The sequence below is a fragment of the Nomascus leucogenys genome, chromosome 7b (genome assembly GCF_006542625.1).
Source record: "Nomascus leucogenys isolate Asia chromosome 7b, Asia_NLE_v1, whole genome shotgun sequence".
NCBI lineage: Eukaryota > Metazoa > Chordata > Mammalia > Primates > Hylobatidae > Nomascus > Nomascus leucogenys.
The window spans coordinates 107,500,822-107,526,810 of record NC_044387.1 but is presented as its reverse complement, the minus strand read 5'-3'; the positions used below and the strand labels follow the sequence as shown (position 1 = coordinate 107,526,810).

The 25,989-nt window shown below is 39.6% G+C and overlaps 1 long non-coding RNA gene across 1 annotated transcript in view; it reads right to left on the bottom strand.

Annotated features, from left to right (window-relative positions):
- Positions 1-25,989, bottom strand: part of LOC115836099 — a 42,457-nt gene that overhangs the window by 11,982 nt on the left and 4,486 nt on the right. The window contains exons 2-5 of the long non-coding RNA XR_004031097.1: positions 4,858-5,033; positions 2,467-2,574; positions 1,481-1,520; positions 462-513 (exon numbers count right to left, since the gene is read on the bottom strand). This is a non-coding gene — a long non-coding RNA (uncharacterized LOC115836099). The remainder of the gene's footprint in view (positions 1-461; positions 514-1,480; positions 1,521-2,466; positions 2,575-4,857; positions 5,034-25,989) is intronic.

Below are 25,989 nucleotides of genomic sequence, written 5' to 3'. Positions count from 1 at the left end.
ACCATTAGGAACTGTTCCATAGAGTGTGTTCAACTTTAGATTAATTATATTAGGAATATCTTGTAAAGAAAGGATGAAGGAAGATCAGAATAACAGGCTGTCACATAGCATCAGATTTTCCTGTCATTGGGAAAGTGACAACAAAAACCGAGAGATGCACAGATAGCCAACCAGCTGGCAATTGTAGAAATCTCTGCATAAGAATGAAAATTCACAAAAAAAGCTACACGTAGAACATGCCTCAAAATATTTATCTTAATGGTTCTGAGCAGCAAATTATAATCATACACAAAAGATGCCATGGAGCTCCTAAAAATTGGAACTCGAAAACGAGTGTGAAATGTGATGTGTAAAAGGAGTGTAATTCCACCTTCCCATCGTCTCTATGGGCTCCTCGGACTCTCACCGGGACTCTCACACCCAGTCTGACACTCCACCGCCTTCTCTGCCTGTGACCTCACCTCCACGCACACACACACGTCTCTTAAGATTCCCCGATTCTATCTTGTTTACCTGGAGGGAAGAAAGAAATAGAAAACGGAAGGTGAGACAAAGATGTGGCAATATGTAGTAGAGTAGCCATGCCTAATTTAATATTATTTCTATTGAAATGCTAGCTCACATACACAACTGCAAATTTCCGATTTACTTATGCTCTGTGGACAGGAAATCCTTCCGGCCTTCAAAAGCCTATGGTCAGTTAATTTCAGTCGTTGTGGGCTCATCCAATCAAAACTCTCTTAATTTTACTCCCGAAACTCATGACATGTATTATTGTCTTTTATATAATGTTGATGCTTACATGAAGCCAAGTTCTGTGGATATTTTATGTTTTTAAATTTCCTGGCCTCAGAACAGATGAGTTTCTATTTTCCTGAGTGCTTTGGCTTTGAGAGCGTGGACTCCCTTCACTACGTACGTATCTTCTATCGTGGCTGACATACTCTCTTTTCCTGAAACATGTGTTGGATGTGTGTGATTCTCAGAATCCTAGCTCCAAGTGGTGAGCGAAGGGAATTTTTTCTGAACACGCACTTTGAAACCAGGCACTGTGCTATGGCCGTCTCTCCTGAGAATTACTTCTGCATCATTGTTAACAATCAAGTAAGGTCCGGAAGAGAGGACAGATTGTTGGAAGAAGAAAAGATTTATTATTTTATTAGTTTGGCTTTAGATGTATATATATATATGCAAATAACATTACTCTTGTGATTTTAAAAACAAACAAGTAGTAAATAATATATTTGAAGTGTTTAAGAAATTAACAAGATTCAAGAAGATAATAATTCTTTGAGAGTTTTAATTTAATGCCTCTAGAGCATTTACTGTTGGATTAATCAGATGATTTTAATAAGTATTTTAATACATGTTGTTTATTACTGCATATTTCCTGAAGATTCACATCTTCACTTCACAGTCCACACATGTACCATCAGCATTTACAATCCTTCTAATACCCCACCATCATTTTTATGCATACCTTTTATCATAGCCTCTTGTCTCATGTCCAAGTGCTCTCTCTGTGATTAATAGAAATTGGATATAGATTAGAAACTAGGAAGAGATAAGTAACAATCTGTCCATGTTTGCCACAGACCTTACACATTTTACTGAAGTTACAAATGTATACACTATGCATTATAAAAGTGTAAATTAAAAATTTACATCTCTTTTTCCTCACAACATGTTGGATGACAAGCTCCTCAGAGGCAGTACTATTTTTTAGCTAATACAAAAACTAGTGCTGTATCTGGTCTGTCGTAAGAAAGCAATAGCATTTTGATGAACTGGCTTAAATTGATAGTCAGAGGTTAGCTATCAATATTCTGAAGTAAAAGTGGTTGAATATGTAATAAACACTGTTCAACCAAATTGTTTTTTAATAATGGCTCAATTGCATAAACTAAAACATTGAAGGACTCTTATCTTACACGTAAGAGCTAAAACAACACGCATTTCAAATATCAGTGTAAAGAACATCAGCCGAATGAAGCTCATGGAATTGAAACTGAGTGACAGCAACAATATTATGAGTATAAAACAGACATGATCCTTTTAAAGTTTTTAAGAAGCAAATACCTAGCAGCAGAATTTTAAGTTTTCTATATTTTATAAATGTATCATTTTAACTGTCAATCAGTCATTATTTTAATGTTTAATCAAAAAATGCTTTCACTTTCCTTCTACTAAATTTTCCCACTTTAAAATTTGGATTCCTTTAGTTTTGCATTTGTTCTGCCACACATAAATGAAGATAAAGTAATTTTATGGCAAATTTTTCAGACAGACAGCTATACACTAGAGTTCAGAGCTTTCATGTGGTCGTAGAGCATTCCACATGAACATTTTCCCACAAGTCAGAGCTCTTTTTTCCATTTCTGTGCTAATAGGACCTGCAAGGCAGGCTGTGTATGAGTATTTGCAGGAGAGGCGGGGGAAAGAAAGTGATCAAAGCAAATTACCCACCCAGAACCTGCTTGTATTGCATGTAACACAAATTGTGCTAATTCATCCCTGCTGAGAAACACATAAAAAACTGCCACCAGGGTCCAAATATCTTCTCAATGGTCTTGTCTATGAAAGAGCAAGAAAATGGCACATGTTTATGTAATAAACCCTGCAGAAACAATTTTAAGCAGAAACTTGTAGCAAAACATATTCAAAAGTAAATTAGGAAAACTACAGTTTGGTTATACACATAATTGAAGAAAAGCAGTATTTTATTTTATTTTATAAATTACATTTTTATTTAAGAAGTATGTATCTATAGAAAAGTGACAAAACTAACTTTCAGAGTTTGACCTAGTGTTTGGATAGCGAGTGCCAGTTACTATGCCAATTAGTGCACAGTAAAGAGAAAGGATTTTGAAACATTTTTAGGGTGTTTTTCTGTTTTTAGAATTTTTATTTCAATAGTGTTTGGAGGAGAGGTGGTGTTTGGTTATATGGCAAAGTTCTTTAGTGGTGATTTCTGAGATTTGGTGTACCCATCACCCAAGCAGTGTGTACACCTTGCACAATGTTTAGTCTCTTATTTCTAGCCCACTCCCACCCTTCCCTCCAAGTCCCTGAAGCCCATTACATCATTCTTATGCCTTTGCGTCCTCACAGCTTAGCTCCCACTTATAAGTGAGAACACACTATATTTGGTTTTCTATTCCTGAGTTACTTCACTTAGAATAATGGCCTCCAGCCCCATCTAAGTTGCTGCGAATGCCATTATTTCATTTCTTTTTATGGCTAAGTAGTATTCCATGATGTATAAATGCTACATTTGCTTTATCCACTTGTTGGTTGGTGGACATTTAGGTTGGTTCCATATTTTTGCAATTGCAAATTGTGCTGGAAGAGCAGTATTTTTAAAGTGGAACTTTGTGAAAGTTCTGCAATTTACTTAGAAATCATGATACAAGAATCTGACAATTTAAGTGAAGACCAGCATAGGACATAGATAAGAGGACAACCTCACTTATAATCTACAGAGAGAACCAGAATCACATTTCCCATAGTTCCACCAGCCTAGGCTTCCATCAAAACTTTAGAGGTGATACAGAAATGAATAGAGTGTGAGTTACTCACTCCGTCATCTACCATCTATCCATTTGTGTGTGAACGTTATCTTCAGGACGTTGAACACACACTCCCTGCTATAACATTCTGTGAATCTGGGGATGTTTCTACATATTTTTTTTCCCATAGGCAAATATCCAGAACCTAGAACAGGGCCCAGCACATAGTGAGTCTTCAATAAGTGCACGCTAATATGAATGAATGAATGATATAAGCACTTCTATTTTTGCTTCCCACTGTCCCATGAAACCCCTTCAATACTTGCAGTCCAGTCCCTGCCCTTGAGTGCCAATGCAGACAATTTCCACTACTTTTTGGATCGCTCTTAGATAATAGAAAGGCCCATGAAAACTTCAAGTAGCAAATACGATCTCCAGTAATGTAAAATTTCCTTTTCCAGATGATATTAGAAAGCGCTAACTTGATTTGAAGTTAAATCTTAGTCCTTGCCCTCAGCCTGTACTTTGGAGGAGTAGGGGGAAGTGTCCTTCCTGCTTCCATCAGCTGGGTTGGGAAAGGTTGGATATCAAAGTGGCCGGACGACCGTTTGTGCTTCTTACACGATCCTGACGGTCACAAGTAGATACCCTGCTTTCCAGACCTTGCAGAGGTTTACGAGCTGACTTTCTTGCACAGACGCTTTGTGAGTTATTTAAAGGCGCCTCTACTAAGCCTCACAATTGCAACTCCTGTGCCATGGGCAGTGCCTTTCCTTGAGCCTGAAGCTTCCAATCCAATTCCAGCTTCTGTTCATGATGATCCTGCCAGCCTGTGACCACAGGGCTTCCCTTACCCTGGAAGCAAAACCCCTTAGGCAAGATTCGTTTTTACTAGCTTGATTTAGTTACTTTTTAGAGATACAGTCTCACTCTGTCATCCAGGCTGGAGTGCAGAGGCATGATTGTGGCTCACCGTAGCCTTGCTCTCCCGGGCTCCAGTGATCCTCCTGCCTCGGCCTCCCAAGTAGTTGAGACTACAGGTGCACACCACCATGCTGGGCTTATTTTTATATTTTTTCAAGAAGTGGAGTCTTGCTATGTTGTCCAGGCTGGTCTTAAACTCCTGGCCTCAAGCAGTCATCCTGCTTGTGCCTCCCAAAGTGTTGGGATTCGAGGCATGGGCCACTGTACTTGGCCACAATTCATTTTTAAGTGGAACCAGTATGATGATCTCTGACCTGAGTAGTCACCCTCCTGTTAACCTGCATGGGTACACTGCTCTCTTCTGCATAAGCCCCTGCGGTTTCCTCAGGCATGATTGCGGCATCAGTGCCCTGTGGCCCTTTACCTGCAAATTTGCCAAGGCATCCTTGAAAGCCCCCCGCAGTGGCCTCGGGTGGAGGTGCTATGACCCCCTAAGCAGAACATCACCCTTCATTCCTCTCCACATCCTCTCTGCATTCCTCACAACTTCCTTTCCAGTCTTCCTCCACCTTTTGCATTTTGATCATTGGTGAAGGAATCCTGCAAAGAGACCCAAAAGTCATGCAACCAGTTTTGAAGTTAAAAGTTCAGATTTGTAATAATCTTCTCTTTGTAGTCTGTGTCAAACTTTACTTTGATTATTGTTATCAATTGTGCCTGGGTGTCTAGGTTGAAACATCCAATTTATTAGCCACTACATATACACATAAATATACACCCAGGGATGGCAAATTATTTTAATTCCCAGGCCAGTTTTGATTCATTCTTGGACCCGTCAAAGAGCACAAAAGTTGAGGAGACCCAAGCTCTGGGGCAAGAATGTCTCCATTGATGAATGACGCCTGCCAAGGGAGCAGGAACTGGAGTCAGCAACACCCCTCTCGCTGAACAGGACCTTTGAGGGCAGACGCCTCGTCTGCCTCATTCATGTCATATTCCCTGTCCCAGCAATGTGCCTGGAGTCAAGTAGATGCTCAATAAATATGTACTGGATATGTGAACAAGAGTGTATGTAGATTATGGCTACAGACACAGATAGTTGAATTAACCTCATACATAATTCTATATTCATTTTATATGCACAAATTAACCATCTGATAAGCTAGATATTGTTTAGTATGCCATAGTATAGGCTCAATTATTTTCAGCTAATTTCTTCTTATCTTTATAAGAGTAATTTATAAAACCCTAAGGCAATATAATTCCTTGAGGCATTATTAAGGACATAAACTTGAATTCAATTCACATGACAATTATGACCATTTTAACATACCTTCAAAGAGATGACTGAACAGGGCCAATTGCTGACTGTGTTGTCACACAAAATGTAGTTTTAAATAAAGGTAACCTGAGTTTTCAGAATATTTGAGTATGTTAATATAATGTCTCCAAAGGAAAATGACAGAGAAACAGAGATCTATTAATTGATGACTCTGTGGCCCTAGGTACATATTGATAATGCTTGATAATTATATCTCTTCTATTTGTTGGTATTAAATTAATAGTGAGCTTAATGGTCAGTAAGTAATTGACGATATTGATCTGAAGACAGCACTGCGAACACTATGCCCCTATACATGTTAATGCAGTTACATCGTACGAGATGAGGTCATGAGAAAGAAGACCAGTTTTACTCAATTTTATTTAATAGAAATGTTGATTAAATCAGTATTTCTGGAGTGGTGGCATTAAATCTTTCAGTTTCTTATATGGACTAATACAGAAGTGTCTACATCAAAGTTACCTTCATGTGAGGATTAAACATTGTAAGCATTTATCTGGAGAATTTCTCCACAGAATGCCACAAATGTGGAAATTAAGAAGACATCTGGCTATTTGGCTACTTTTTAAAAATATTTCGTTTCAGTATTTAATTTCATTGAGACTTATCTTGTTGCAGAGTATTTCAGATAGTTGGGTGCTGTTATATAAATCAACAGTGGACTTAGATAACTAAACAGTCAAAAAGGGGAAAAGTACGTGGTAGGGATCGTGCACATCTATTTGTTTCGGATATACATATTATCTATAATACATTTTATAGAAAAAATATATTTTGTCAAATATATATAGTTTTCCTTTGGAGACATTATATTAGCATACTCAAATATTCTGAAAGCTCAGGTTAGCTTTATTTAAAGCCATATTTTGTGCGACAACACAGCCAGCAATTGGCCCTGTTCAGGCATCTCTTCGAAAGGTATGTTATAATGGTCATCATTGTCATGTGAATTGAATTCAAGTTTATATCACTAATGATGCCTCAAGGAATTATATTGCCTTAGGGTTTTATAAATTATATTGCCTTAGGGTTTATAAATTACTCTACACCTGTAGAGTAATATTTATTTTATGTATTTATATTTCTAATATTTCTAATATAAATTATACTTAAGTTATTATATTTATCTTAAATTATACTTATAAAGAGTAATTTATATGTTGTCAAAAAATATTTTATCCATGGTTTGCAAATCGGAGGTAGATGATATAAAAGGTGAAAAAAATTGGTTTGAAAAATAGAATCTCAGGACCCACACAATAGCAACTGTTTGACCTCAGGCAAAGTTACTCCAGTTCACTGAATTTTGGTTTTCAAATATGCGATAAGAGTGGGTTAAACTTCATAATTACTAAGAAATTTTTAGAAAGTGCAAATTTTACAAATGAAATCCTAGTTAACAGAGCCCTTATGCAAGAAAAAACATGGAATGCCATGGAAGATACATATTCTTGGTTATAATGAATTGTGAATCATTGTATGTGGGCAAGTGGAAAGAAACATACTATCCCTTAATGACACAATTCATCACTATCTGTAAGCACAGGCAGCACTCACAAGGCAGAGGAGTTGAGGGAACATGTGTTCCATGGGACAAATCTTCCTATTAATGTTCAAGGAGCACGTCTTCCAATCGTTTTCAGTAACATCATTTGTATACATGAAAAATATCTCATTTCAATAATAAGAGCAGTGTCTAACTCTGAACGTGGCGGATATTGTTTCTGTAATGCTAATATTTCAGTGTGGCAAACTTCACCACAATTTTATTCTTGATAACCAATCTACAGGTGTAGAGAAATGTGTATGGGGTTTAATTCAATTTTAAAGTAAATTAATGTTATTATTTGAGTGCATTCAGTGGAACACTAAAAGAAAATATTTTCAAAGACCATTCTCAAAACTAGGAGAAGAAATAAGGTCTTGAGTTTGAGTAGATCCTATAACCATCCTAAACAGGCAATATGGGCATTCTAGACATGGATTTGCACTATTTCCTTAGGTATACTTAGGAAAACATGCTGTACGATTCACTGATGTCAACTCAGTACCCATTTGGAGCATCCACTTTGTGCTAATGCTGTGTGAGGCTCTGGGGGCTGAGACAGAAATAGGTAGTTCATTGACCCTTGAAATCTTAAGATGTATCAGCTCCTGCCTGCCGGTACCCAGCATCCTCGACCTGAAAATCTAGTCTAACCAAACCCCTGATTGAGTCCCAGCTGACAGTGCATCCCAGGACGACCGCGGAGGACAAGGGGATTTATTTCCTCTCCTGAACCCAGTATCTATAATCCAGTGTCCGCTTATGCTTAAAGTAATGCCTGGTCACACCCTTTTTGTCCTGAGGACTAGCCTTTTCCTTGTACTCCCAAGAGAACCTATTTCTGCCACTGGGACTGGAATTTTACCCTGAAATGTAGCCTGTTTATCTTGACCCCACATCCAGTAAGCATTTACAAACCTCCAGCCTCAAGGGCTGGATATATTCCCTCCACCCTCCCACGGCCAGATGGGGCCTCACTTCATGGCAGATCTGCCCGAAATTAAGAAGGTAACATTCTCTAACCACATCTTCGTGTCTGTCTAGTGACTTTCTGCTTCCATGTCCTACTCAACAGGTTAACCTCTGGGACAGCAACACTACCACAGTTGTCTCCAAGGTTTCCACCACTCCCGGACACTGTTGTACAAAACATCAGCCTTCCCCAGGTACAGATGGCACTCCACAAGGAGAATCCCATTAGCCCCGATTCCGTCTGTACCCGTTTTTCCTCTACGTCTCTGTGGAGGTCCTAACACGCCTCACAACTGAGAAGTAACGATTAGAAAGTGAGGCCGGGCGCAGTAGCTCATGTCTGTAATTCCAGCACTTTGGGAGGCCGAGGCATGTAGACACCTGAGGTCAGGAGTTCAAGACCAGCCTGGGCAACATGGTGAAACGCCGTCTCTACTAAAAATACAAAAACATTAGCCGGGCATGGTGGCAGGTGCTTGTAATCCCAGCTACTTGGGAGGCTGAGGCAGGAGAATCACTTGAACCTGGGAGGCAGAGGTTGCAATGAGCCGAGAGCATGCCATTGCAACCCAGCCTGGGCAACAAGAACAAAAACTCCGTCTTAAAACACACACACACACACACACACACACACACACACTCACACACACAATTAGAAAGTGAAGCAAACATTATAAATATCAAAATGAATATATCAAATAGAAAGTTAATTGCACAACTCTTCGCTACACTAATCCCTTCAAGATTTTTGATTGGGACAATGCACAATGGCCTCTGACAGGGCATGTGTAAAATAATATTGCTTCTGAGAAGGAGCTTCTTTGGATTACCATTTAAATAATTGAGATGCAGAACTGGACATTTTTCACATTATAATTTTTCCTCTCAAATGCAAAAGACTTTTTTAAGCTTCATGATGAACATAATAAAACTTTAAAAAAAGTAGCATTATTCAAGACTCGGAGTGTAAGTTATTTGTGAAATGTTCTGAATGGCTCACATGCATTCTCTGCTGCCATTTGCCTGAGATGAATGAGAGCAGAGGGCAGCCTGAGCTCACAGAGTCGTTGCTATTATTCAACTGCAGGCAGCCTCCCAGAAGAACAGATAAACAGCACAACCTGTCAGGTTCTGCTGTGAAGGCTGAATCTTCACAGTGAAAAGAAGTAAATATGAGAGGAAAAACCCAAGACTGGTTTACCCGAAACTGCAGAATCCAGAAGAGCACCATTACTTCACGTGGAGAGCCCAGCTTCTCTCCACCTATGCAGTTTCCTCTTTCTTCTAATAACAAAACACTCACATTTTACAAAATTTTTATAAAGATACTTCAGTTTTCACAATTTTCTTCCCAAAATATTTTTGTCTAACTCAGTGACTGTCCCTTATCTTTCTTAGAAAGATAATATTTATGATTTTATTTTGAATATCTTCTAAAACACATATATTGCCCTAATCTCAAAAGGAACTGTCTCGTCATGCCTCAGGTGGATCTGCTGTCTTTCTTGTGACGTTGCTCCCATGAGAAAAGCCACCTGGAGGAGGACTTGGAGAAGGTTTGTTCAACATCATTTTTTTCATTTTTTAACCTCAGACCTACTCATCATGCATGAGTGGGTTTTGTTTCTTTTAAGATGTGTGTTTTATGTGTTCTAAAACTTAAAATTTGTTTAGCCATCCAAGTTGCAGCATAATAGATCTGATTGCTCTGAGAGTCTTCAAAATCATTGACCAGACAAAGCATTTATAATCATTACGAAGGACAAATCACAATAATTATGGCAGCAGAAGTAATCAGATCAGCAAAGTTTCAATTTGGCTATTTCACTACTAATTATCCAAATATATTTGAGTTTCTATGGACATTTTTATTCCAAATGTAACTTTAAAAAGTAGAAAAAAATCAAAACAATCTAACATAAACATTCAAACTGAGTTCAACACATCATTATTCAGGACGCATAGAGGAGCAGTTAAACAGAGAAAGTGCACTGGGCAAAGTGTGATTTTCCACTCCTTGGCTCTGTTACTGGCTATGTGACTCTGGACAAGTTACCTAACCATTCTGTGCCTCAGAATAATCTTCCCTCTTGTCTCCCATGGGTTGCAAGGAGCTAATGAACTGAATCTGGTCTGGGCCACCTCTTATCTCTCCTGTGGAGGTGTGTGGCCAGTGCTGCTTTTCAGAATCTGTGGGCGCTTGACACCAATACAGCTTATATGTGGGGCCTCAGACATATAAAATTAGATAAATTATCTTGAATATAATTACCTTACATTCTTGTGGCACTGTATATACACTACTATCCTACTTACTATATTTTCTATTTTAATTTGAAAAGTTTCAAACCTTCAGAGAAACTGTAAAAATCATAAAATACCCATATACTACTTCCACTAATTGTTAACTTTTTTTACATTTGATATATATATATGTATATATACATATGGGCTGAGTCATTTGAGAGTAAGCCTCAGATACCATGACCCCAAATATTTTAGCATGTTTTTCTAAGAGAAGAATATTCTCCTAAATAAGCACAATACAATGATCATATTTGGTAAGTTTGGCATGAATACAATACAGTTTTTCCAACCATGTTCTTTTTTTTTTTTTTTTAATTTCTGAGACAGTGTTTTGCTCTGGTTGCCCAGGCTGCAGTGCAATAGTGAGATCTCAGCTCACTGCAAACTCCGCCTCCCAGGTTCAACGGATTCTCCTTCCTCAGCCTCCTGAGTAGCTGGATTACAGGCATGCACCACCAAGCCCGGCCAATTTTGTGTTTTTAGTAGAGACAGGGTTTCGTCATGTTGTTCAGATCAGTCTTGAACTTTTGGCCTCAGGTGATCCACCTGCCTCAGCCTCCCAAAGTCCTGGATTACAGGCGTGAGCCACCGTGCCCAGCCCCAATCATGTTCTTTATAGCAATATTTTCTCTGATTCAGCATCAAATCTAGGATCTTGAATTACATTGAGTTGTATTATGGCACTTATGTTAACCTTGCTTTGGTATTTTATCTTAGTCTCCCAAGATTAGGCTAGATTATAAACACCTGATGACACATGTGGTATTAATTAGTTAACTAACCTCCATACTGTTGGTGTAGGCGCAGTTCTTGGCACGTTAAAGGGTCTTGGTAACCATTGGATATAAGACTGATTGGAGGCTACTGGTCAGCTTGCCCCATTCTTAAGTACCAACCGTGAAATTCAACAAAGTGGTATTTCATATTCTTAATAGATAGAAGAGACTGAGAAGCAGGCCGGGCGCGGTGGCTCAAGCCTGTAATCCCAGCACTTTGGGAGGTTGAGGTGGGTGGATCACGAGGTCAGGAGATCGAGACCATCCTGGCTAACACGGTGAAACCCCGTCTCTACTAAAAATACAAAAAATTAGCCAGGCGTGGTGGCGGACGCCTGTAGTCCCAGCTACTCGGAGAGGCTGAGGCAGGAGAATGGTGTGAACCCGGGAGGTGGAGCTTGCAGTGAGCCGAGATCGCGCCACTGCACTCCAGCCTGGGCGACAGAGTGAGACTCCGTCTCAAAAAAAAAAAAAAAAAAGAAGAGACTGAGAAGCTTTTTTGTTTTGTCCAAATCCTTCCTTCTTAGATGACATCCCAAAGAGTAACTTGCCAATATCATAAAGGCAGGGAGCACCAGAGCAGGAGCAGAACCCAGCACCCAATGCCCAGCGCGTCATGCCCTTCCACGCACTGCACCAGCTTTCCTAGCCCCTCAGAGTCCACAATACACATGTAAAGTGTAGTTTCCTCCCTTAGCACGTCATGCCCTTCCACGCACTGCACTAGCTTTCCCAGCCCCTCAGAATCCACAATACACATGTAAAAAAACCCCTCAGAATCCACAGTACACGTGTAAAGGGTAGTTTCCTCCCTTAGCCTCTACTAATTTAGGCAACTTCACTAAAGAATAGGCTTAATTTAAAATCTTGCAGGGTCCTTCTCTGGTCTGAGCTATTCACATTTAGAAAAACAAAACAATCATGGCACTGAAACAGGCTTTCGTAATTGAGATAGATGTGGATCGGCTATCACAGTGCATCAAACAACAATCTATTTTCCCTCATCACATGGCACATTGTGCAGTGTTTAACTGGAGTGCTGGAACAGGAATATCACAATCAATTTAACAATTAGCATTTTCCAAGACAATAGACACATTATTAGTTGGAACAGTAGCACACACTTTAAACAGAGACCCATTGAACCACTACTTAATGGCTGCTTTAGTCCTCTTCATGTAGGCTTAATGCATGAGGATGGACATTGGGGAAAATTTATTTGGAAATTAATTTAAAAACATATTTTATTCTTTCTTGTAAATTTGTTTGAGTTCATTGTAGATTCTGGATATTAGCCCTTTGTCAAATGAGTAGATTGCAAAAATGTTCTCCCATTCTGTAGGTTGCCTGTTCACTCTGATGGTAGTTTCTTTTGCTGTGCAGAAGCTCTTTAGTTTAATTATATCTCATTTGTCAATTTTGGCTTTTGTTGCCATTGCTTTTGGTGTTTTAGACATGAAGTCCTTGCCCATGCCTATCAAACAACCCCATCAAAAAGTGGGCAAAGTATATGAACAGACACTTCTCAAAAGAAGACATTTATGCAGCCAAAAGACACTTGAAAAAATGCTCATCATCATTGGCCATCAGAGAAATGCAAATCAAAACCACAATGAGATACCGTCTCACACCAGTTAGAATGGCCATCATTAAAAAGTCAGGAAACAACAGGTGCTGGAGAGGATGTGGAGAAATAGGAACACTTTTACACTGCTAGTGGGACTGTAAACTAGTTCAACAATTGTGGAAGTCAGTGTGGCGATTCCTCAGGGATCTAGAACTAGAAATACCATTTGGCCCAGCCATTCCATTACTGGGTATATACCCGAAGGATTATAAATCATGCTGCTATAAAGACACATGCACACGTATGTTTATTGTGGCACTATTCACAATAGCAAAGACTTGGAACCAACCCAAATGTCTGACAATGATAGACTGGATTAAGAAAATGTGGCACATACACACCATGGAATACTATGCAGCCATAAAAAATGATGAGTTCATGTCCTTTGTAGGGACATGGATAAAGCTGGAAACCATCATTCTCAGCAAACTATCACAAAGACAAAAAACCAAACACCACATGTTCTCACTCATAGGTGGGAACTGAACAATGAGAACACGTGGACACAGGAAGGGGAACACCACACACCCGGGCCTGTTGTGGGGTGGGGGGAGGGGGGAGGGATAGCATTAGGAGAGATACCTAATGTTAAATGATGAGTTAATGGGTGCAGCACACCATCATGGCACATGTATACATATGTAACTAACCTGCACGTTGTGCATATGTACCCTAAAAGTACAATAAAAATAAAAAATAAAAATGTGAAAAAAAAACAAAAAACAAAAAAAGATTTTATTCAAGCAATATAATTTTCCATGTGTCTTCCAAAACTACCCATAAAGAAAATAATATGGATTTTAAAGATTAACTTCCTTGGTGATATTCTCTTGCATACATATAAATTCATTGGCATTAGTATAACAATATTATATCAATCAATATGTGTTATCATTTCACCAACTTGAAAATATAGTTTACATCCTTAAGAACTCAATTCATATTGTAATTCATAATTTTACCCTAGTAAAATTATCCATCTATAAAAAAATTGTCAAACTGCAATTTTCCCTGTGACAGGAGAGGAAGAGTGGGGTTACTTTGGGAGTGAAAAATCAAAGAGATAAAGTCCTCTTTGTTTCTGGAGTCATCAGGCAGATAGCCTCTAGAGGACTGCCCGCTCTACTGAAACATTTTCTTCCCTTGATAAAATGTATAGCTATCAGTGGAAAAAAGGGAATATGTCATGTAGTCTATAAAATAATCAGATGAGGGGAAGGAATGTGTTGGGGGTGTGTGGACAAAGAGGTTAATCAAAGTGGCGATGAGAACAACAGACATAGCTACAAAACCGTTGAAGCGCACTAGTGTTTAACCATTTGTTGTTCTTGTCTATGTGCCTTTCTCCTTTTACTAGAATGTTGGCAATTTGAGGGTAGAAGATATAGGGTTTTTTGTTTGTTTGTTTTTGCCTGTACTCCCCAGGGTTTCACCAAGTGCCATAAATGTGGGAAATGCTCAAGGAACATTTGCTAGATAAAGGTAGGAAGGAAATGAGGGAGGAAGAGAAAAAGAGTGGACGGTAGGAAAGGAGGAAGGAGGGAGGGAAAGAAGGAAGGAGAAAGAAAGAGAAAAGGAAGGGATCAAAGAAGGAAGAAAGAAAGGGAGGACCATCGGAAACAAAAAAGGAGGAAGGAGGGAGGGAAAAAGGAAGAAGAAAGAGAGAAAAGAAGGATGGAAGGAAAGGAAGAAGGAGAAGGGAGAGAGAGAAAAATATAGAGAAAAAGGGACAATGGTAGGAAAGGACGAAGGAGGGAGGGAAGGAGGGAAGGAGAAAGAAAGAAAAAAGAAAAGGAGAGAGGGAGAGAGAGAGGAAGGAAAGAAGTGAGAGTTGGAGGGAGGGAGAAAGAAAGAAAAAGGGAAGAAGAAAGGAAAGGAGGAAGGGAGGAAGGAAGGGAAGGAGGGAGGAAGGAAGGAAGGAAGGAAGGAAGGAAGGAAGGAAGGAAGGAAAAAGGGAGGAAGGAAAAGAGGGAGGGAAAAAGGAGGATGGCAGGAAAGGAGAAAGAAGGGAGGGAAAGAGGGAAGGAGAAAGAAAGAAAAGAAGGATGGAAAGAAAAGAGGAAGAAGGGAGGGAGAGGGAAAGGAAAGAAGAAAGGGAGGAAGGGAAGATGGTAAGAAAGGAGAAAGGAAGAGAAAGGGGAAGGACAGAAGAAAGAGAAGGAGGGAGGAAAGGGGTGGACTGATGAACCAAGAACTCTCCCGATGGAATCCAACCCTTTGGTCTCCTCCCACTGCATTGCTTTCCCCAGATTCTTTGGTTGGAGTATTTTTGTTTCCTGTACCTTCTTATCCTCTGCCTGGCACCACAAGGAATCTCAGTTCTCATAAAATGCAACCACAAGATTTCATCTTCCAGAAAGCTTTTTACCACTTATCCTATTCTTGTCCAGTGTTTTGATATCTGAAAAACAATGGTATTGGATCTACAGGGGGATTTAAGGAAATTTAGTCCAAATCCCTCATTAAGAGATGAAGAAATGGAGGCATAAAGAGATGAAGTGATTTGTCCTACTTCAAATAGCCAGCTCACAGCAGAGCCAGCTCTAGAAAACAGATGTTTTGGATTCCTGATGTTTTTTCTTTTCTCTCTTGAAATGGTTTCTAACTTTCACTAACAGTTTTGCTGTTCCATTGCAACATTACCCATAAATATTTTAGAAGGCATCTCCTACAAAAAAAAACACATTTTTTTCCTCTAAAGCCCCAGTACAATAATCAAACTAGAGAACTTAGTATTAATGTATTACTACCCTCTGATTCACTTACACCACTTGCGTTTCACCAATGGGTCAAGAATATGCATTTCAGCAAAGGGTGCACTCCAGGACTCTACTGGGTGACTCTGTCTCTTTAATCTTCCATCTCCAACAATGCCTCCTTAACATTGCTGGTTTCCTTGGCTTCCATGACATTGACACTTTGGAGAATTACAGGCCAGTTACTTTAAAGAATTGCCTTCACTCTGGCTTGTCTAATGTTTCCTCATGATTGCATTCAGGTTATGCATTTGAGGCAGAAATATTACAAATATGATGCTGTGTTTTCATGGTACCCAAACAGGTGTTATATACTTTTGATTTGTCCTATTTGGTAATTTTCACCTTGACCACTTGATTAAGTTAATGTCTGTCAGGTTTCTTAGATGTAAAGTTACTCTTTATCCCTTCGTGGAGATACTTTGAGACAGTATCCCATTCCTCATCAAACTTCCTGCCACTAGTTTTAGCATTCATTGATGTTTCTTGCCTGATTATTATTGTGATGGCTGACAAATGATTTTCTCCTTCCTTATACATTAGTCAGCTAGTCTTCTACAGTAAGGAAAAGGTTTCTTCTCATTTGTTTTGACGCTAAAATTGTCCCCAATTTGGCTACTTGGTTTCTACATCCTTTCAAAATGTCCTCATCATTCTTTGAGTACTTCCTTATTTTTAGCACAATGAGATACCTCGTGTTTCTTTTGTAAGGTCCCTGATCCATCCCTAGAATAACCATTTCTCCTAGGGGTCTTGGTTCTTAGACTGGTGCCTGGATTTTGGATACCAATATGTGGATGCTAAATGGACTAAGTGTGAGTGCCTATGTCACCACTCTCAGACCCTCTCATCGGACAGAGCTGGTGAATCTCTGCATGTAAATGCATGCACACACTCCACATATATACGTACCCACACATGCATCTTCAGCAATAGTTATTTCCATAGGTATCTATCTATAGTTCTATACTGAAAACCATGAGTTTAAACCAACACCTGCAATTCCCATCTAATACCACAGGGCTCACTCTAGTTTTCTCCCTTTTCCTATTTCCAACAGTGAGAAACCTGGCTCTCTTTATCTTCACTGCCCAAGTGTGTAATTCATCCCCACCCCCTGTCTTCACTAGGATGCTCTCTTCACCCTTTCTGGCCTGTCCACTGTGCTCCCAGTGCCGGTGCCTCGTCCCATTGCTTGCACTCCAATGTCCATGCAAGGCTGCCATGCCATCATCTTTGTTCCACCCAAGATGCCCTCCTCACCCAATTCTCAGGTTCATACCCCATGGAGGGTCACTCCACCAACACCCTCACTCAAACAACCTTGTCCTCTCTCTTAGGTTCCAGTACCCCTTTCCAGGCCAGGTCACAGTCATCCCTCCCCAACCTACGGACTTGCCCTCTTCCAGTCAGCCTTCCATGCCCATCACTGTACCCCAAGCCCCTGCCTCCTGCAAGGAGGGCCCTTCACCTGCTCCAACTCAACACCCATCCATGGAACATCCATGGGCATCCTGCCGGCCTCTCTCTGTGCAAAAACCCTGCTTGCCCTCAGGGCTTCAACAGCCCCACAGCCTGCACAGAGGCCATCTGGGTCTGTTCAGGCAGCTGCACCCACACTGTGCCACTGGTCCCACCTCGCAGATGCCTGGCTCAGCCCACCTAGTGGCTTTCAGGTTGAGGACAGAGGGAGGAAGAGAAAGAGTCTGAACTTAAAGACAGACTTCATGTTCTACCTAGTTAGTGTCTATATCTTCAAGCAGCATTATTAACATGTCTCTTAAAAATCTAAGACAAATAGTCTATTTACAGGATCATATATATTCCTATAAAAAACAAACACACAGGACAAATAATGCATCTTCTGGGCTACTCAACAACTACTTGTTGGCTGAAAAAGTCTATTTCTGTTACCACATACGTGGCACTTCTACTGAAATTGAACTTCACATAGTATCTTGTGAGGGACATAAACTGTATTGTGATTTATAATTAATGTTTTAGATCCATATATGCAACTGAATGAATAAATTCTATCCAGCTTTATTTTGGCAATCGTTCACACTTTTTTATATTCTAGCAATGAGTGCCAAAAAGTTCTTTTCTCTTAGTAGATCTTTACAATAAAAAATCTATAGTAAGTAATGCCTTATTTTGAACTAAATCATTTCAATAGGCAAGGTGACAGAATTGTGGCTGAAATCTATACCATCAAATTGACAATAAAATGTCTATTTTCTGACTAATTTGATTTGAAACAGCCATAACCTTCTGTTATAATACTGGCCCCAAAGTGAATGTCTCCTTACATCTCATCATTTGCAAAACTGAAGGAAAATCTATTCTTACAATAAACCCATACTGAAGAAATAAAAATTTAAAATAGTCAATGCCAAACGCTAGAAACCTAAGTCAATATAAGCTACTGTTTTTATTTAATTCAGAATTTGTGTCTTCTGAAAACTTTGGTTTTCGTTTTAATAGCAAACTTTGTTATGTTTCTATTGGTTTATGAATACCTAAGTATTATAACAGTCTCATAAATAATACACTGCATATACACACAGAAAATGACAAAGACAGACTACCTGTTTTAACATTCAGACTTCGGGGCAAATGGAAATTTTACAAACCGGGAAATGAGAGAAGACTGGGAACTGGTGGAAGTAAAATAGACAGTTTCCATGTAACTACACTCAGAAGCTAAAATTAGTTCTATGCTAGCTTAGACCAAGGAACTGAGCATTGGAAAGGATTTATGCAATAATTTAAAGATGTGATTTGTACTGCATTGAATTCAATAAGACAGCATTTCTCTCATACAGCAGACACTTGAATATCCTCTGTCTCACTGTCTTAAATGAACACTGCTTTCATTGTACGGGTCAGGATAGAGAAAGTACAAACATCTTAGAATCTTTCTAATCTGTCGATTTTCCATATGTTTGAAATTTTGAGAGGCTGAAACTCGGCTGGTAAAGTCTTCCTCTGCTGGGGAAAAGCAATGAAGTTGGATTCAGCTCCTTTCACTGTGGATGGTCAGAAAGCCCTTCCTCCTAGGAACAGGGCTCTTTCAACAATGCCCCGTGATTTTCATGGCGTTTATCACACATAATCCTCCCCAAGCAATTTAGCAATCCCGCAGCAGCTCCGAGTTTTTGTGCCATCTGCAACCATCCTCTTCTTTAAAACGGGACTCTGCCTCTTCCTGGCCTTAGTCTATGATTCTCTAATATCAAGCAGCCTATAACCATTTGCCTACTGTGATTCTAATCAGATTAGCATGCTTTAGTCACTATCTTTATTTCTGCGGCTTATTTTACACTAATTAAAGCCAGTAAAATTTCCACTGCTAATTTAATTAACGAAGCAACTCATCCTTGTCAGGCAGCAGCTTTCTTGCTTCATTCACAAATTGAAACAGAACCTGAAGCCCGCAGGTGCCTCACTTAAAACAACATTCCAGAAGGCCGCTGCTACGCCTGTCTCTGACCAAGGACACCACCACATTTCTCAGAAGCTCCTTTATATAATGGCAGCTGCAAAGACCAGGCACAGTGGCTCACGCCTATGATCTCAACACTTTGGAAGGCTGATGTGGGAGGATCACCTGATCCCAGGAGTTCAAGATCAGCCTGGGGCAATATAGAGAGACCCAGCCTCTATCAAAAAAATAAACAAATAAATAATAAAAATTAGCCGGGTGCAGTGGCACACACCTATAGTCCTAGCTATTCGGAAGCCTGAGGTGGGAGGGTCGCTTGAGCTCAGGAGTTCAAGGCTGCAGTGAGCTATGATAATACCACTGCACTCCAGCCTGGGAGACAGAGGGAGACCTTGCCCCCCACCCCAAAAAGATGAGAAATCACTTAATGGCTACAATGTCTACTATTCAGGTGATGGTTATGTTAAAAGCCAAGACTTTACTACTGTGTAATATATCCATGGAACAAAACTGCACTTGTACACCTTAAATTTATACAAGAAGAAGGAATGAAGGAAGGAAGGAAGGAAGGGAAGTAGGTAGGTAGGTAGGAGGAGAGGAAGGAAAGAAAGAGAGGAGGAGAGGAAGGAAAGAAAGAGAGGAGGAGAGGAAGGAAAGAAAGAGAGGAGGAGAGGAAGGAAAGAAAGAGAGGAGGAGAGGAAGGAAGGAAGGAAGAGAGAAAGGAAGAAAGAGAAGAAAGAGAAAGAAAAGAAAGAAAAAGAAAGAAAGAGAAAGAAAGGAAAGAGAAAAGAAAGAGAGGAGAGGAGGAGAGGAAGGAAGGAAGGAAAGAAAAAAGAAAAAGAAAGAAAGAAAAGAAAGAAAGAAAGAAAGAAAGAGAAAGAAAGAAAGAAAAGAAAGAAAGAAAGAAAAGAAAAGAAAAGAAAAGAAAAGAAAGAGAAACTAGTCTCTCGCTTGGTGCCTGAAGTAATTTGGACTTGCAATAACTTAAATTCTTCCGGTCCAATTCCTTATCAATGATCCCAACATAATGCTGCAAAATAATCATCTCAACTAACACACTTGTCAGATCAAAGAAAAAAACAAGAAGCCTATTGTACTCTCTGTATGGAATTGAATTAATTGCTTAGTTTAGCTAAAAAGTCTGTCAGTTTTCATATAAATCCAGCTCTTATCTATATATTCTGAAATAAACATGTCAGATTAACCCCAATTTACAAATGAATTGTGTTTGTAAAACTATTTGCTCAGTGATTTTTCCCAATTTATATGTAAATGGTGGTTGGCGTTCCCGGCTGGCCCAGAGTCTTTTTAATCCCTAAGTTCTGGGCTAAGGAACTAGGACTGCTCACCACAGCGCTGCCCTCCAGACCAGGTCAACTGTACTTACAGGGCAGTGCCCAGACAGCTCTGCTTCCTTCCTCTCTTCTACTTCCACACCCACTCATCTGCTTAAATAGTCCAGGTATTTTCATTACAGCAGTGGCAGCACATGACACAATGATGTGAGACAAAGCTCACAACAAAAAAATAGACATTTGATTGTCAATTTGATGGTACAGATTTCAACCACAATTCTGTCACCTTGCCTATTGAAATGATTTAGTTCAAAATAAAGCATTACTTACTATAGATTTTTTATTAAAAAGATCTACTAAAAGAAAGGAATATTTCTGGCACTCATTGCTAGAACATACAAAAGTATGAACAATTGCCAATTGTTCATTGTGTGTGACCCACATCACATGGCGAAAAGGCAATAATGAAGTAAGTATGAAGATTGCGAATTTGGAAATAAAGCTTTGTCTCTCATTAAAAACCTAGCACCTGCTTGTATTTTTTTTTTCCAGGAAAAACCTAGTTTGTGTGGTTGAGTTATTTACAGATGAGCAGTGCTTCTTCATGCCAGGAATGTCCTGCTGCCTAGTCATAGCCATGGTGAGGGCACCGCCCCTTCCATGTAGCTCGAAGGTACAGCGGCCATATTGAGCCTCCATGAACTCCTAAAATCCCTAAGATTGTCTCATTCTAAAGGCGAATCATGTTAGGAAGGGATGGAGTTGGGGGTCCCAGATTGGTTTTATTGAGGATAGGATGGAGTTGGGGGTCCCAGACTGGTTTTATTGAGGATATATTTTTGGGGCTTCTGGTTTCCTTTAAGTTTTGTGATCCTCAGGAAAATGGTAAGAAACCATTTTATTTTCCCATGTCCTTGACGGCTAGGGCTAGCCATCAGTAGAGACGCAGGGATTTATGTATGGGCAATCTGCGCCGAACTAAGTACCAACCACCAAAACTGAGTACCACTTTGAAGTGGTGGGTTTGTTAAACTTTGGTTTAAACTTTGGTTTGGCTCATGCCCAGAAACCTGGTTCTCTCAAAGCAGCTCCTGCAAGTTGCTAAAAGCAGTGGTAGATGGATCCCAGCGATGCCTTCAGTGAGTTCATGTGTTCCTGTATTCGCCTTTGGAAGGCCCTCCCAAGTTGACCCTGGTCTTGGCCTCATCACTTGCTTTCACCAAAAGGACCTTAGCAGAAGAGACACAGAGACGGGGAAAGTCTTCCCTCTTGCTGTTCTTGGCACCCTGCTGCCACGGAAACAAGCTCAGGCTCGTCTGACGGCAATGTGAAACACATGGCCCAGCGACCCCGTGGCCCGGCTGACATCCAGTCAACCCCAGGAGCAGGGCTGCCAGGGTGACTGGGCACGGACCTCAGCCACGTGACTGAGGCGGAGAGAATTGCTTGGCTAAGCACATCCCAAATTGCTGACCCACGGAGTTGGGATCTAAATCAATGGTTGTTCTTTTAAGCCACTAGTTTTGAGGTGATTTTTTACATAGCAACAGCTAACTTATACAGGCGGCAATAAAAAGACCCAAACACTTTTGCAGATGATACCCTTTCTCATAATTTTTTTTTCCAGGAGTGGAAATTAAACCATTGCTTATAGTGAGAGGAATAGTACTAATATAATGATTTGGCTTCACTCACAAAAGAACAACAAAGTAGGAGAACTTTCACTTCTCAGTCTCAAAACTTGCTATCAAGCTACAGTAATCAAGGCAAAAACGACTGGCCCAAAGATAGACACATAGATCAGTGGAGCTGAATAGAAAGTCCAGAATCAAACCCTTATAGTTAAGTTCAATTGATTTTTGACACAGAGACAAAATAATTCAGTGGACAAATGATAATTTTTTCAAAAAATAGTTCTAGAACAATTGGATATTCATATGCAAAAATAGTAACAATCTTACATCCTTATCTTATACCATCTCACACTAGAAATCAACTCAAAATGGATCCATGTCCCAAATATGAGAGCTGAAACTATAAAAATTCTTGTGGCAAGATAAGAGAAAATATCTGTGACATTGGGTCAGGCAAAGATTTCTTAGATGTGACCCTAAAATCATAATCTATAAAGGAAAAACTGATAAATTGGGCTTCATGAAAATTTTAAAACTTTTGCTTTTCAAGAGACATCATTAAAATTAAAAGACAAGCCACGGACTAATGGAAAATATTTTAAAATATGTATCTCATAAAAAAATTGTATCCAGGATATATTAAGAACTTCTACAACTCAATAATGTTTTAAAAAATTAAAAATAGGTAAAGAACGCTGACTTGATCTTTATATGTTATATGGCTTGATCTTTCTATGGTTTATTTAGATGTATCAAAATATTATATGTATCCCCCAAAATATGTACATCTGTTATGTATCAATTTTAAAATAAAAAAGAATAAAAATTAAAATAGGCAAATAATTTGAATAGACATTTATCCAAAGATGATACCCAAATGCACAATTAGTACATGAAAAGATGCCCAATGGCCAGGCGGGTGGCTCGCGCCTGTAACCCCAGCACTTTGGGAGGCCGAGATGGGTGGATCACTTGAGGTCAGGAGTTCAAGACCATCCTGGCCAACATGGCGAAACCCCATCTCTACTAAAGACACAAAAATTAGCCTGGCATGGTGGTGCATGCCTGCAGTCCCAGCTACTTAGGAGGCTGAGGCAGGAGAATCGCTTGAACCCAGGAGGCAGAGGTCACAGTGAGCCAAGATCTAGCCACTGCACTCCACTCCAGCCTGAGTGACGGAGCGAGACTCCACCTCAAAAAAAAAAAAAAAAAAAGAAAGAAAAGATGCTCAACATGAAAAATCATTGCGTGATTGTAAATCCAATTACATCCACTTAATTCCCTCTAGGATGATGATAATAAAAATTCAGACAATGGGCCGGGCGCCGTGGCTCACACCTGTAACCTCAGCAGTTTGAAAGCCCGAGGTGGGCAGATCACTTGAGGTCAGGAGTTTGAGACCAGTCTGGCCAACATGGTGAAACCCCATCTCTGCTAAAAATACAAAAGTTAGCCAGGTGTGGTGGCGGGCGCCTGTAATCCCAGCTACTCAGGAGGCTGAGGCAGGAGAATTGCTTGAACCCGGGAGGCAGAGGTTGCAGTGAGCCAAGACTGAGCCACTGCACTCTGGCCTGGGCAACAGAGTGAAACTGTGTCTCAAAAAAAAAAAAAAAAAAAAGAAAGAAAAAAAATTTCAGACAATAACAAATGTTATCAAGGATGTGGAGAAACTGAAACTCTCATACATTGCTGATATGTCAAGTGATACAGTTGTTTTGGAAAACAATATCTGTTTCTTAAAAAGAAGTTAAACACAAACAGCATATGACACAGGAATTCCATTCTTGAGTACCTAGCTACCCAAAAGAAATGAGAACCTATGTTTACTCAAAGACCTGTATGTGTGTATTCACAAATAGCATATACATAATAGCCAAAAGTAGAAACAAGCCAAATGTCTATCAACCAGAAAATTATTTTGGGAAAAAAACTATATACTCATATATTGGAATACTACTAGGCAATAAAAAGGCACAAACCACTGACACACGCTTCAACACAGATGAACCTCAAACCATTATGCTAAGGAAACAATACATTCACAAACACCTTATACTGTATGATTTGATTTTTATGTAAAATGTTTAGAGAAAGTATAGAGCAGAAAGCAGTTAGTGCTTGCCTGGGACTGAGGATAGGAGAGGAAATTGACTGCAAATGGGCCCAGGGAACTTCCTGGAGTGATGGAAACATTATAAAATTGGATGGTAGTGATGGTTATATAATTCTATAAATTCACTAAAAAGCATTGATTTAGACGCCAATAACGAGTGTATTTTCAGGTAAATGAACAATACCCCAATAAAGCTTAACTGTTAAAAAGAAACTTTGGAGTCTCTCTTAAGAGAAAAAAGAATTGGTGAATGCCTGAAAATACGATTTTGAATTTAACTATACATGAAATCTGGTTTTAAAAACCTGACCCATTGTTACGCCTTCTCTCTGTGTGTGCATGGGTGTGTGCGTTCTAGTGACTGATGTGCTGAATGACAACCTTATGCTTTTCTTTGGGGCTTCTTAGGAAAGTGAAGACTTTCATAACACATCACTCCAGGCAGGGGGACTGGACGGCATGTCTGGGAAGAGGATAGAATGACGCATGCACGATGGGGGCCGTACTGACACGGGGTAAGCACACCTGTGAAACCACTTCTCCACCCCATCCCACTGGCTGTCCCACCAGCGCCCACCAGCACACTTCCGCGTGGTCAGTCTCCTCCCTCTGTCCAGACGCCCAGCCTCAGATGCACAGGCACAACGTGAAGGCGGTCCTGATGGAACACATGGTTCTGTTTTGCTGATTTGGTCCAGTTGTCTGAAAAGATACTGTCTTAAACGGTATGCTATTTATCACATTTCACTACCCTTCAGGAGACATCTGAGGAAGGAAAACACATCATACGTGTTCCGGATTTAATTTTACTTTCTCCAATCTGAGAAATAAACTGTTGTATTACTTTACAAAGAAAAAGAAGATTGCACCCGACTTTTGTTTCACTACATCTATGAAACAAGTATTGTTGTGATAAATTAAATCTGGCAAGGATTAAGGGAAAATTCATCTAAGTGATCATGCAGCTTAAAGCAACATCAGCAGGTCAGTTAAACAATCCTTCTGCCAAACATGGCCTGTGCTTAAACCACACCCAGACAAAGGAAAGTTTATTCTATTTTTAAAGATTTCCAGAGAACAGGATCATAGGAATTTTTACCCCTTAAGGCATTTAGTCTGTCTGAGAAATCTATTTTACACAGAAACATGATAGAAACAAAGAGAACATGATTGTCCTGCCAAACCCAAGATTTTTTTTATTATTATTATCATTCTGAAATACAAAGGACGAAGTGGAAGATAAAATTTATGCGCTGTGTCTGGTGTGCTTCTGATGAATGCAACAGGCCCTTGTATTTTATTAAGGTTAAGTAAGCAGCCCAGCCGAGGAGCGGAGCTTTTGCATTTTAATTTGGAGAATTTCAATGATAATAAAGCTGCAGAACATAAAGAAGTTAAAACCAAGAACTGTTTTCCCTAGAATCCTCCTCTTTTCCCCAGCTATTGCACTAAAGGAACTGCAGGTTAGCTAGTGAGAGATACTCTTGTAATTTTAAAGTATTTATATGGCATTCGCAATTATTGTTCTGGGATATAGAACATCCTCCAGTATAAATAGAAAAGTCAGCTCACAAGTGTTTTAAAATAAAGAAGACTGAATAACCAAAAAGTTATTTGAATATACATATAAAATATAAGCTTCTGGGCATATTTTAATTTAAAAGAAATAAATGCTTTTCTAAAATAATTTTAATTACTGGAATGGTCCATCATCATTATGACATTATGTCTTTTGTTTTCGTT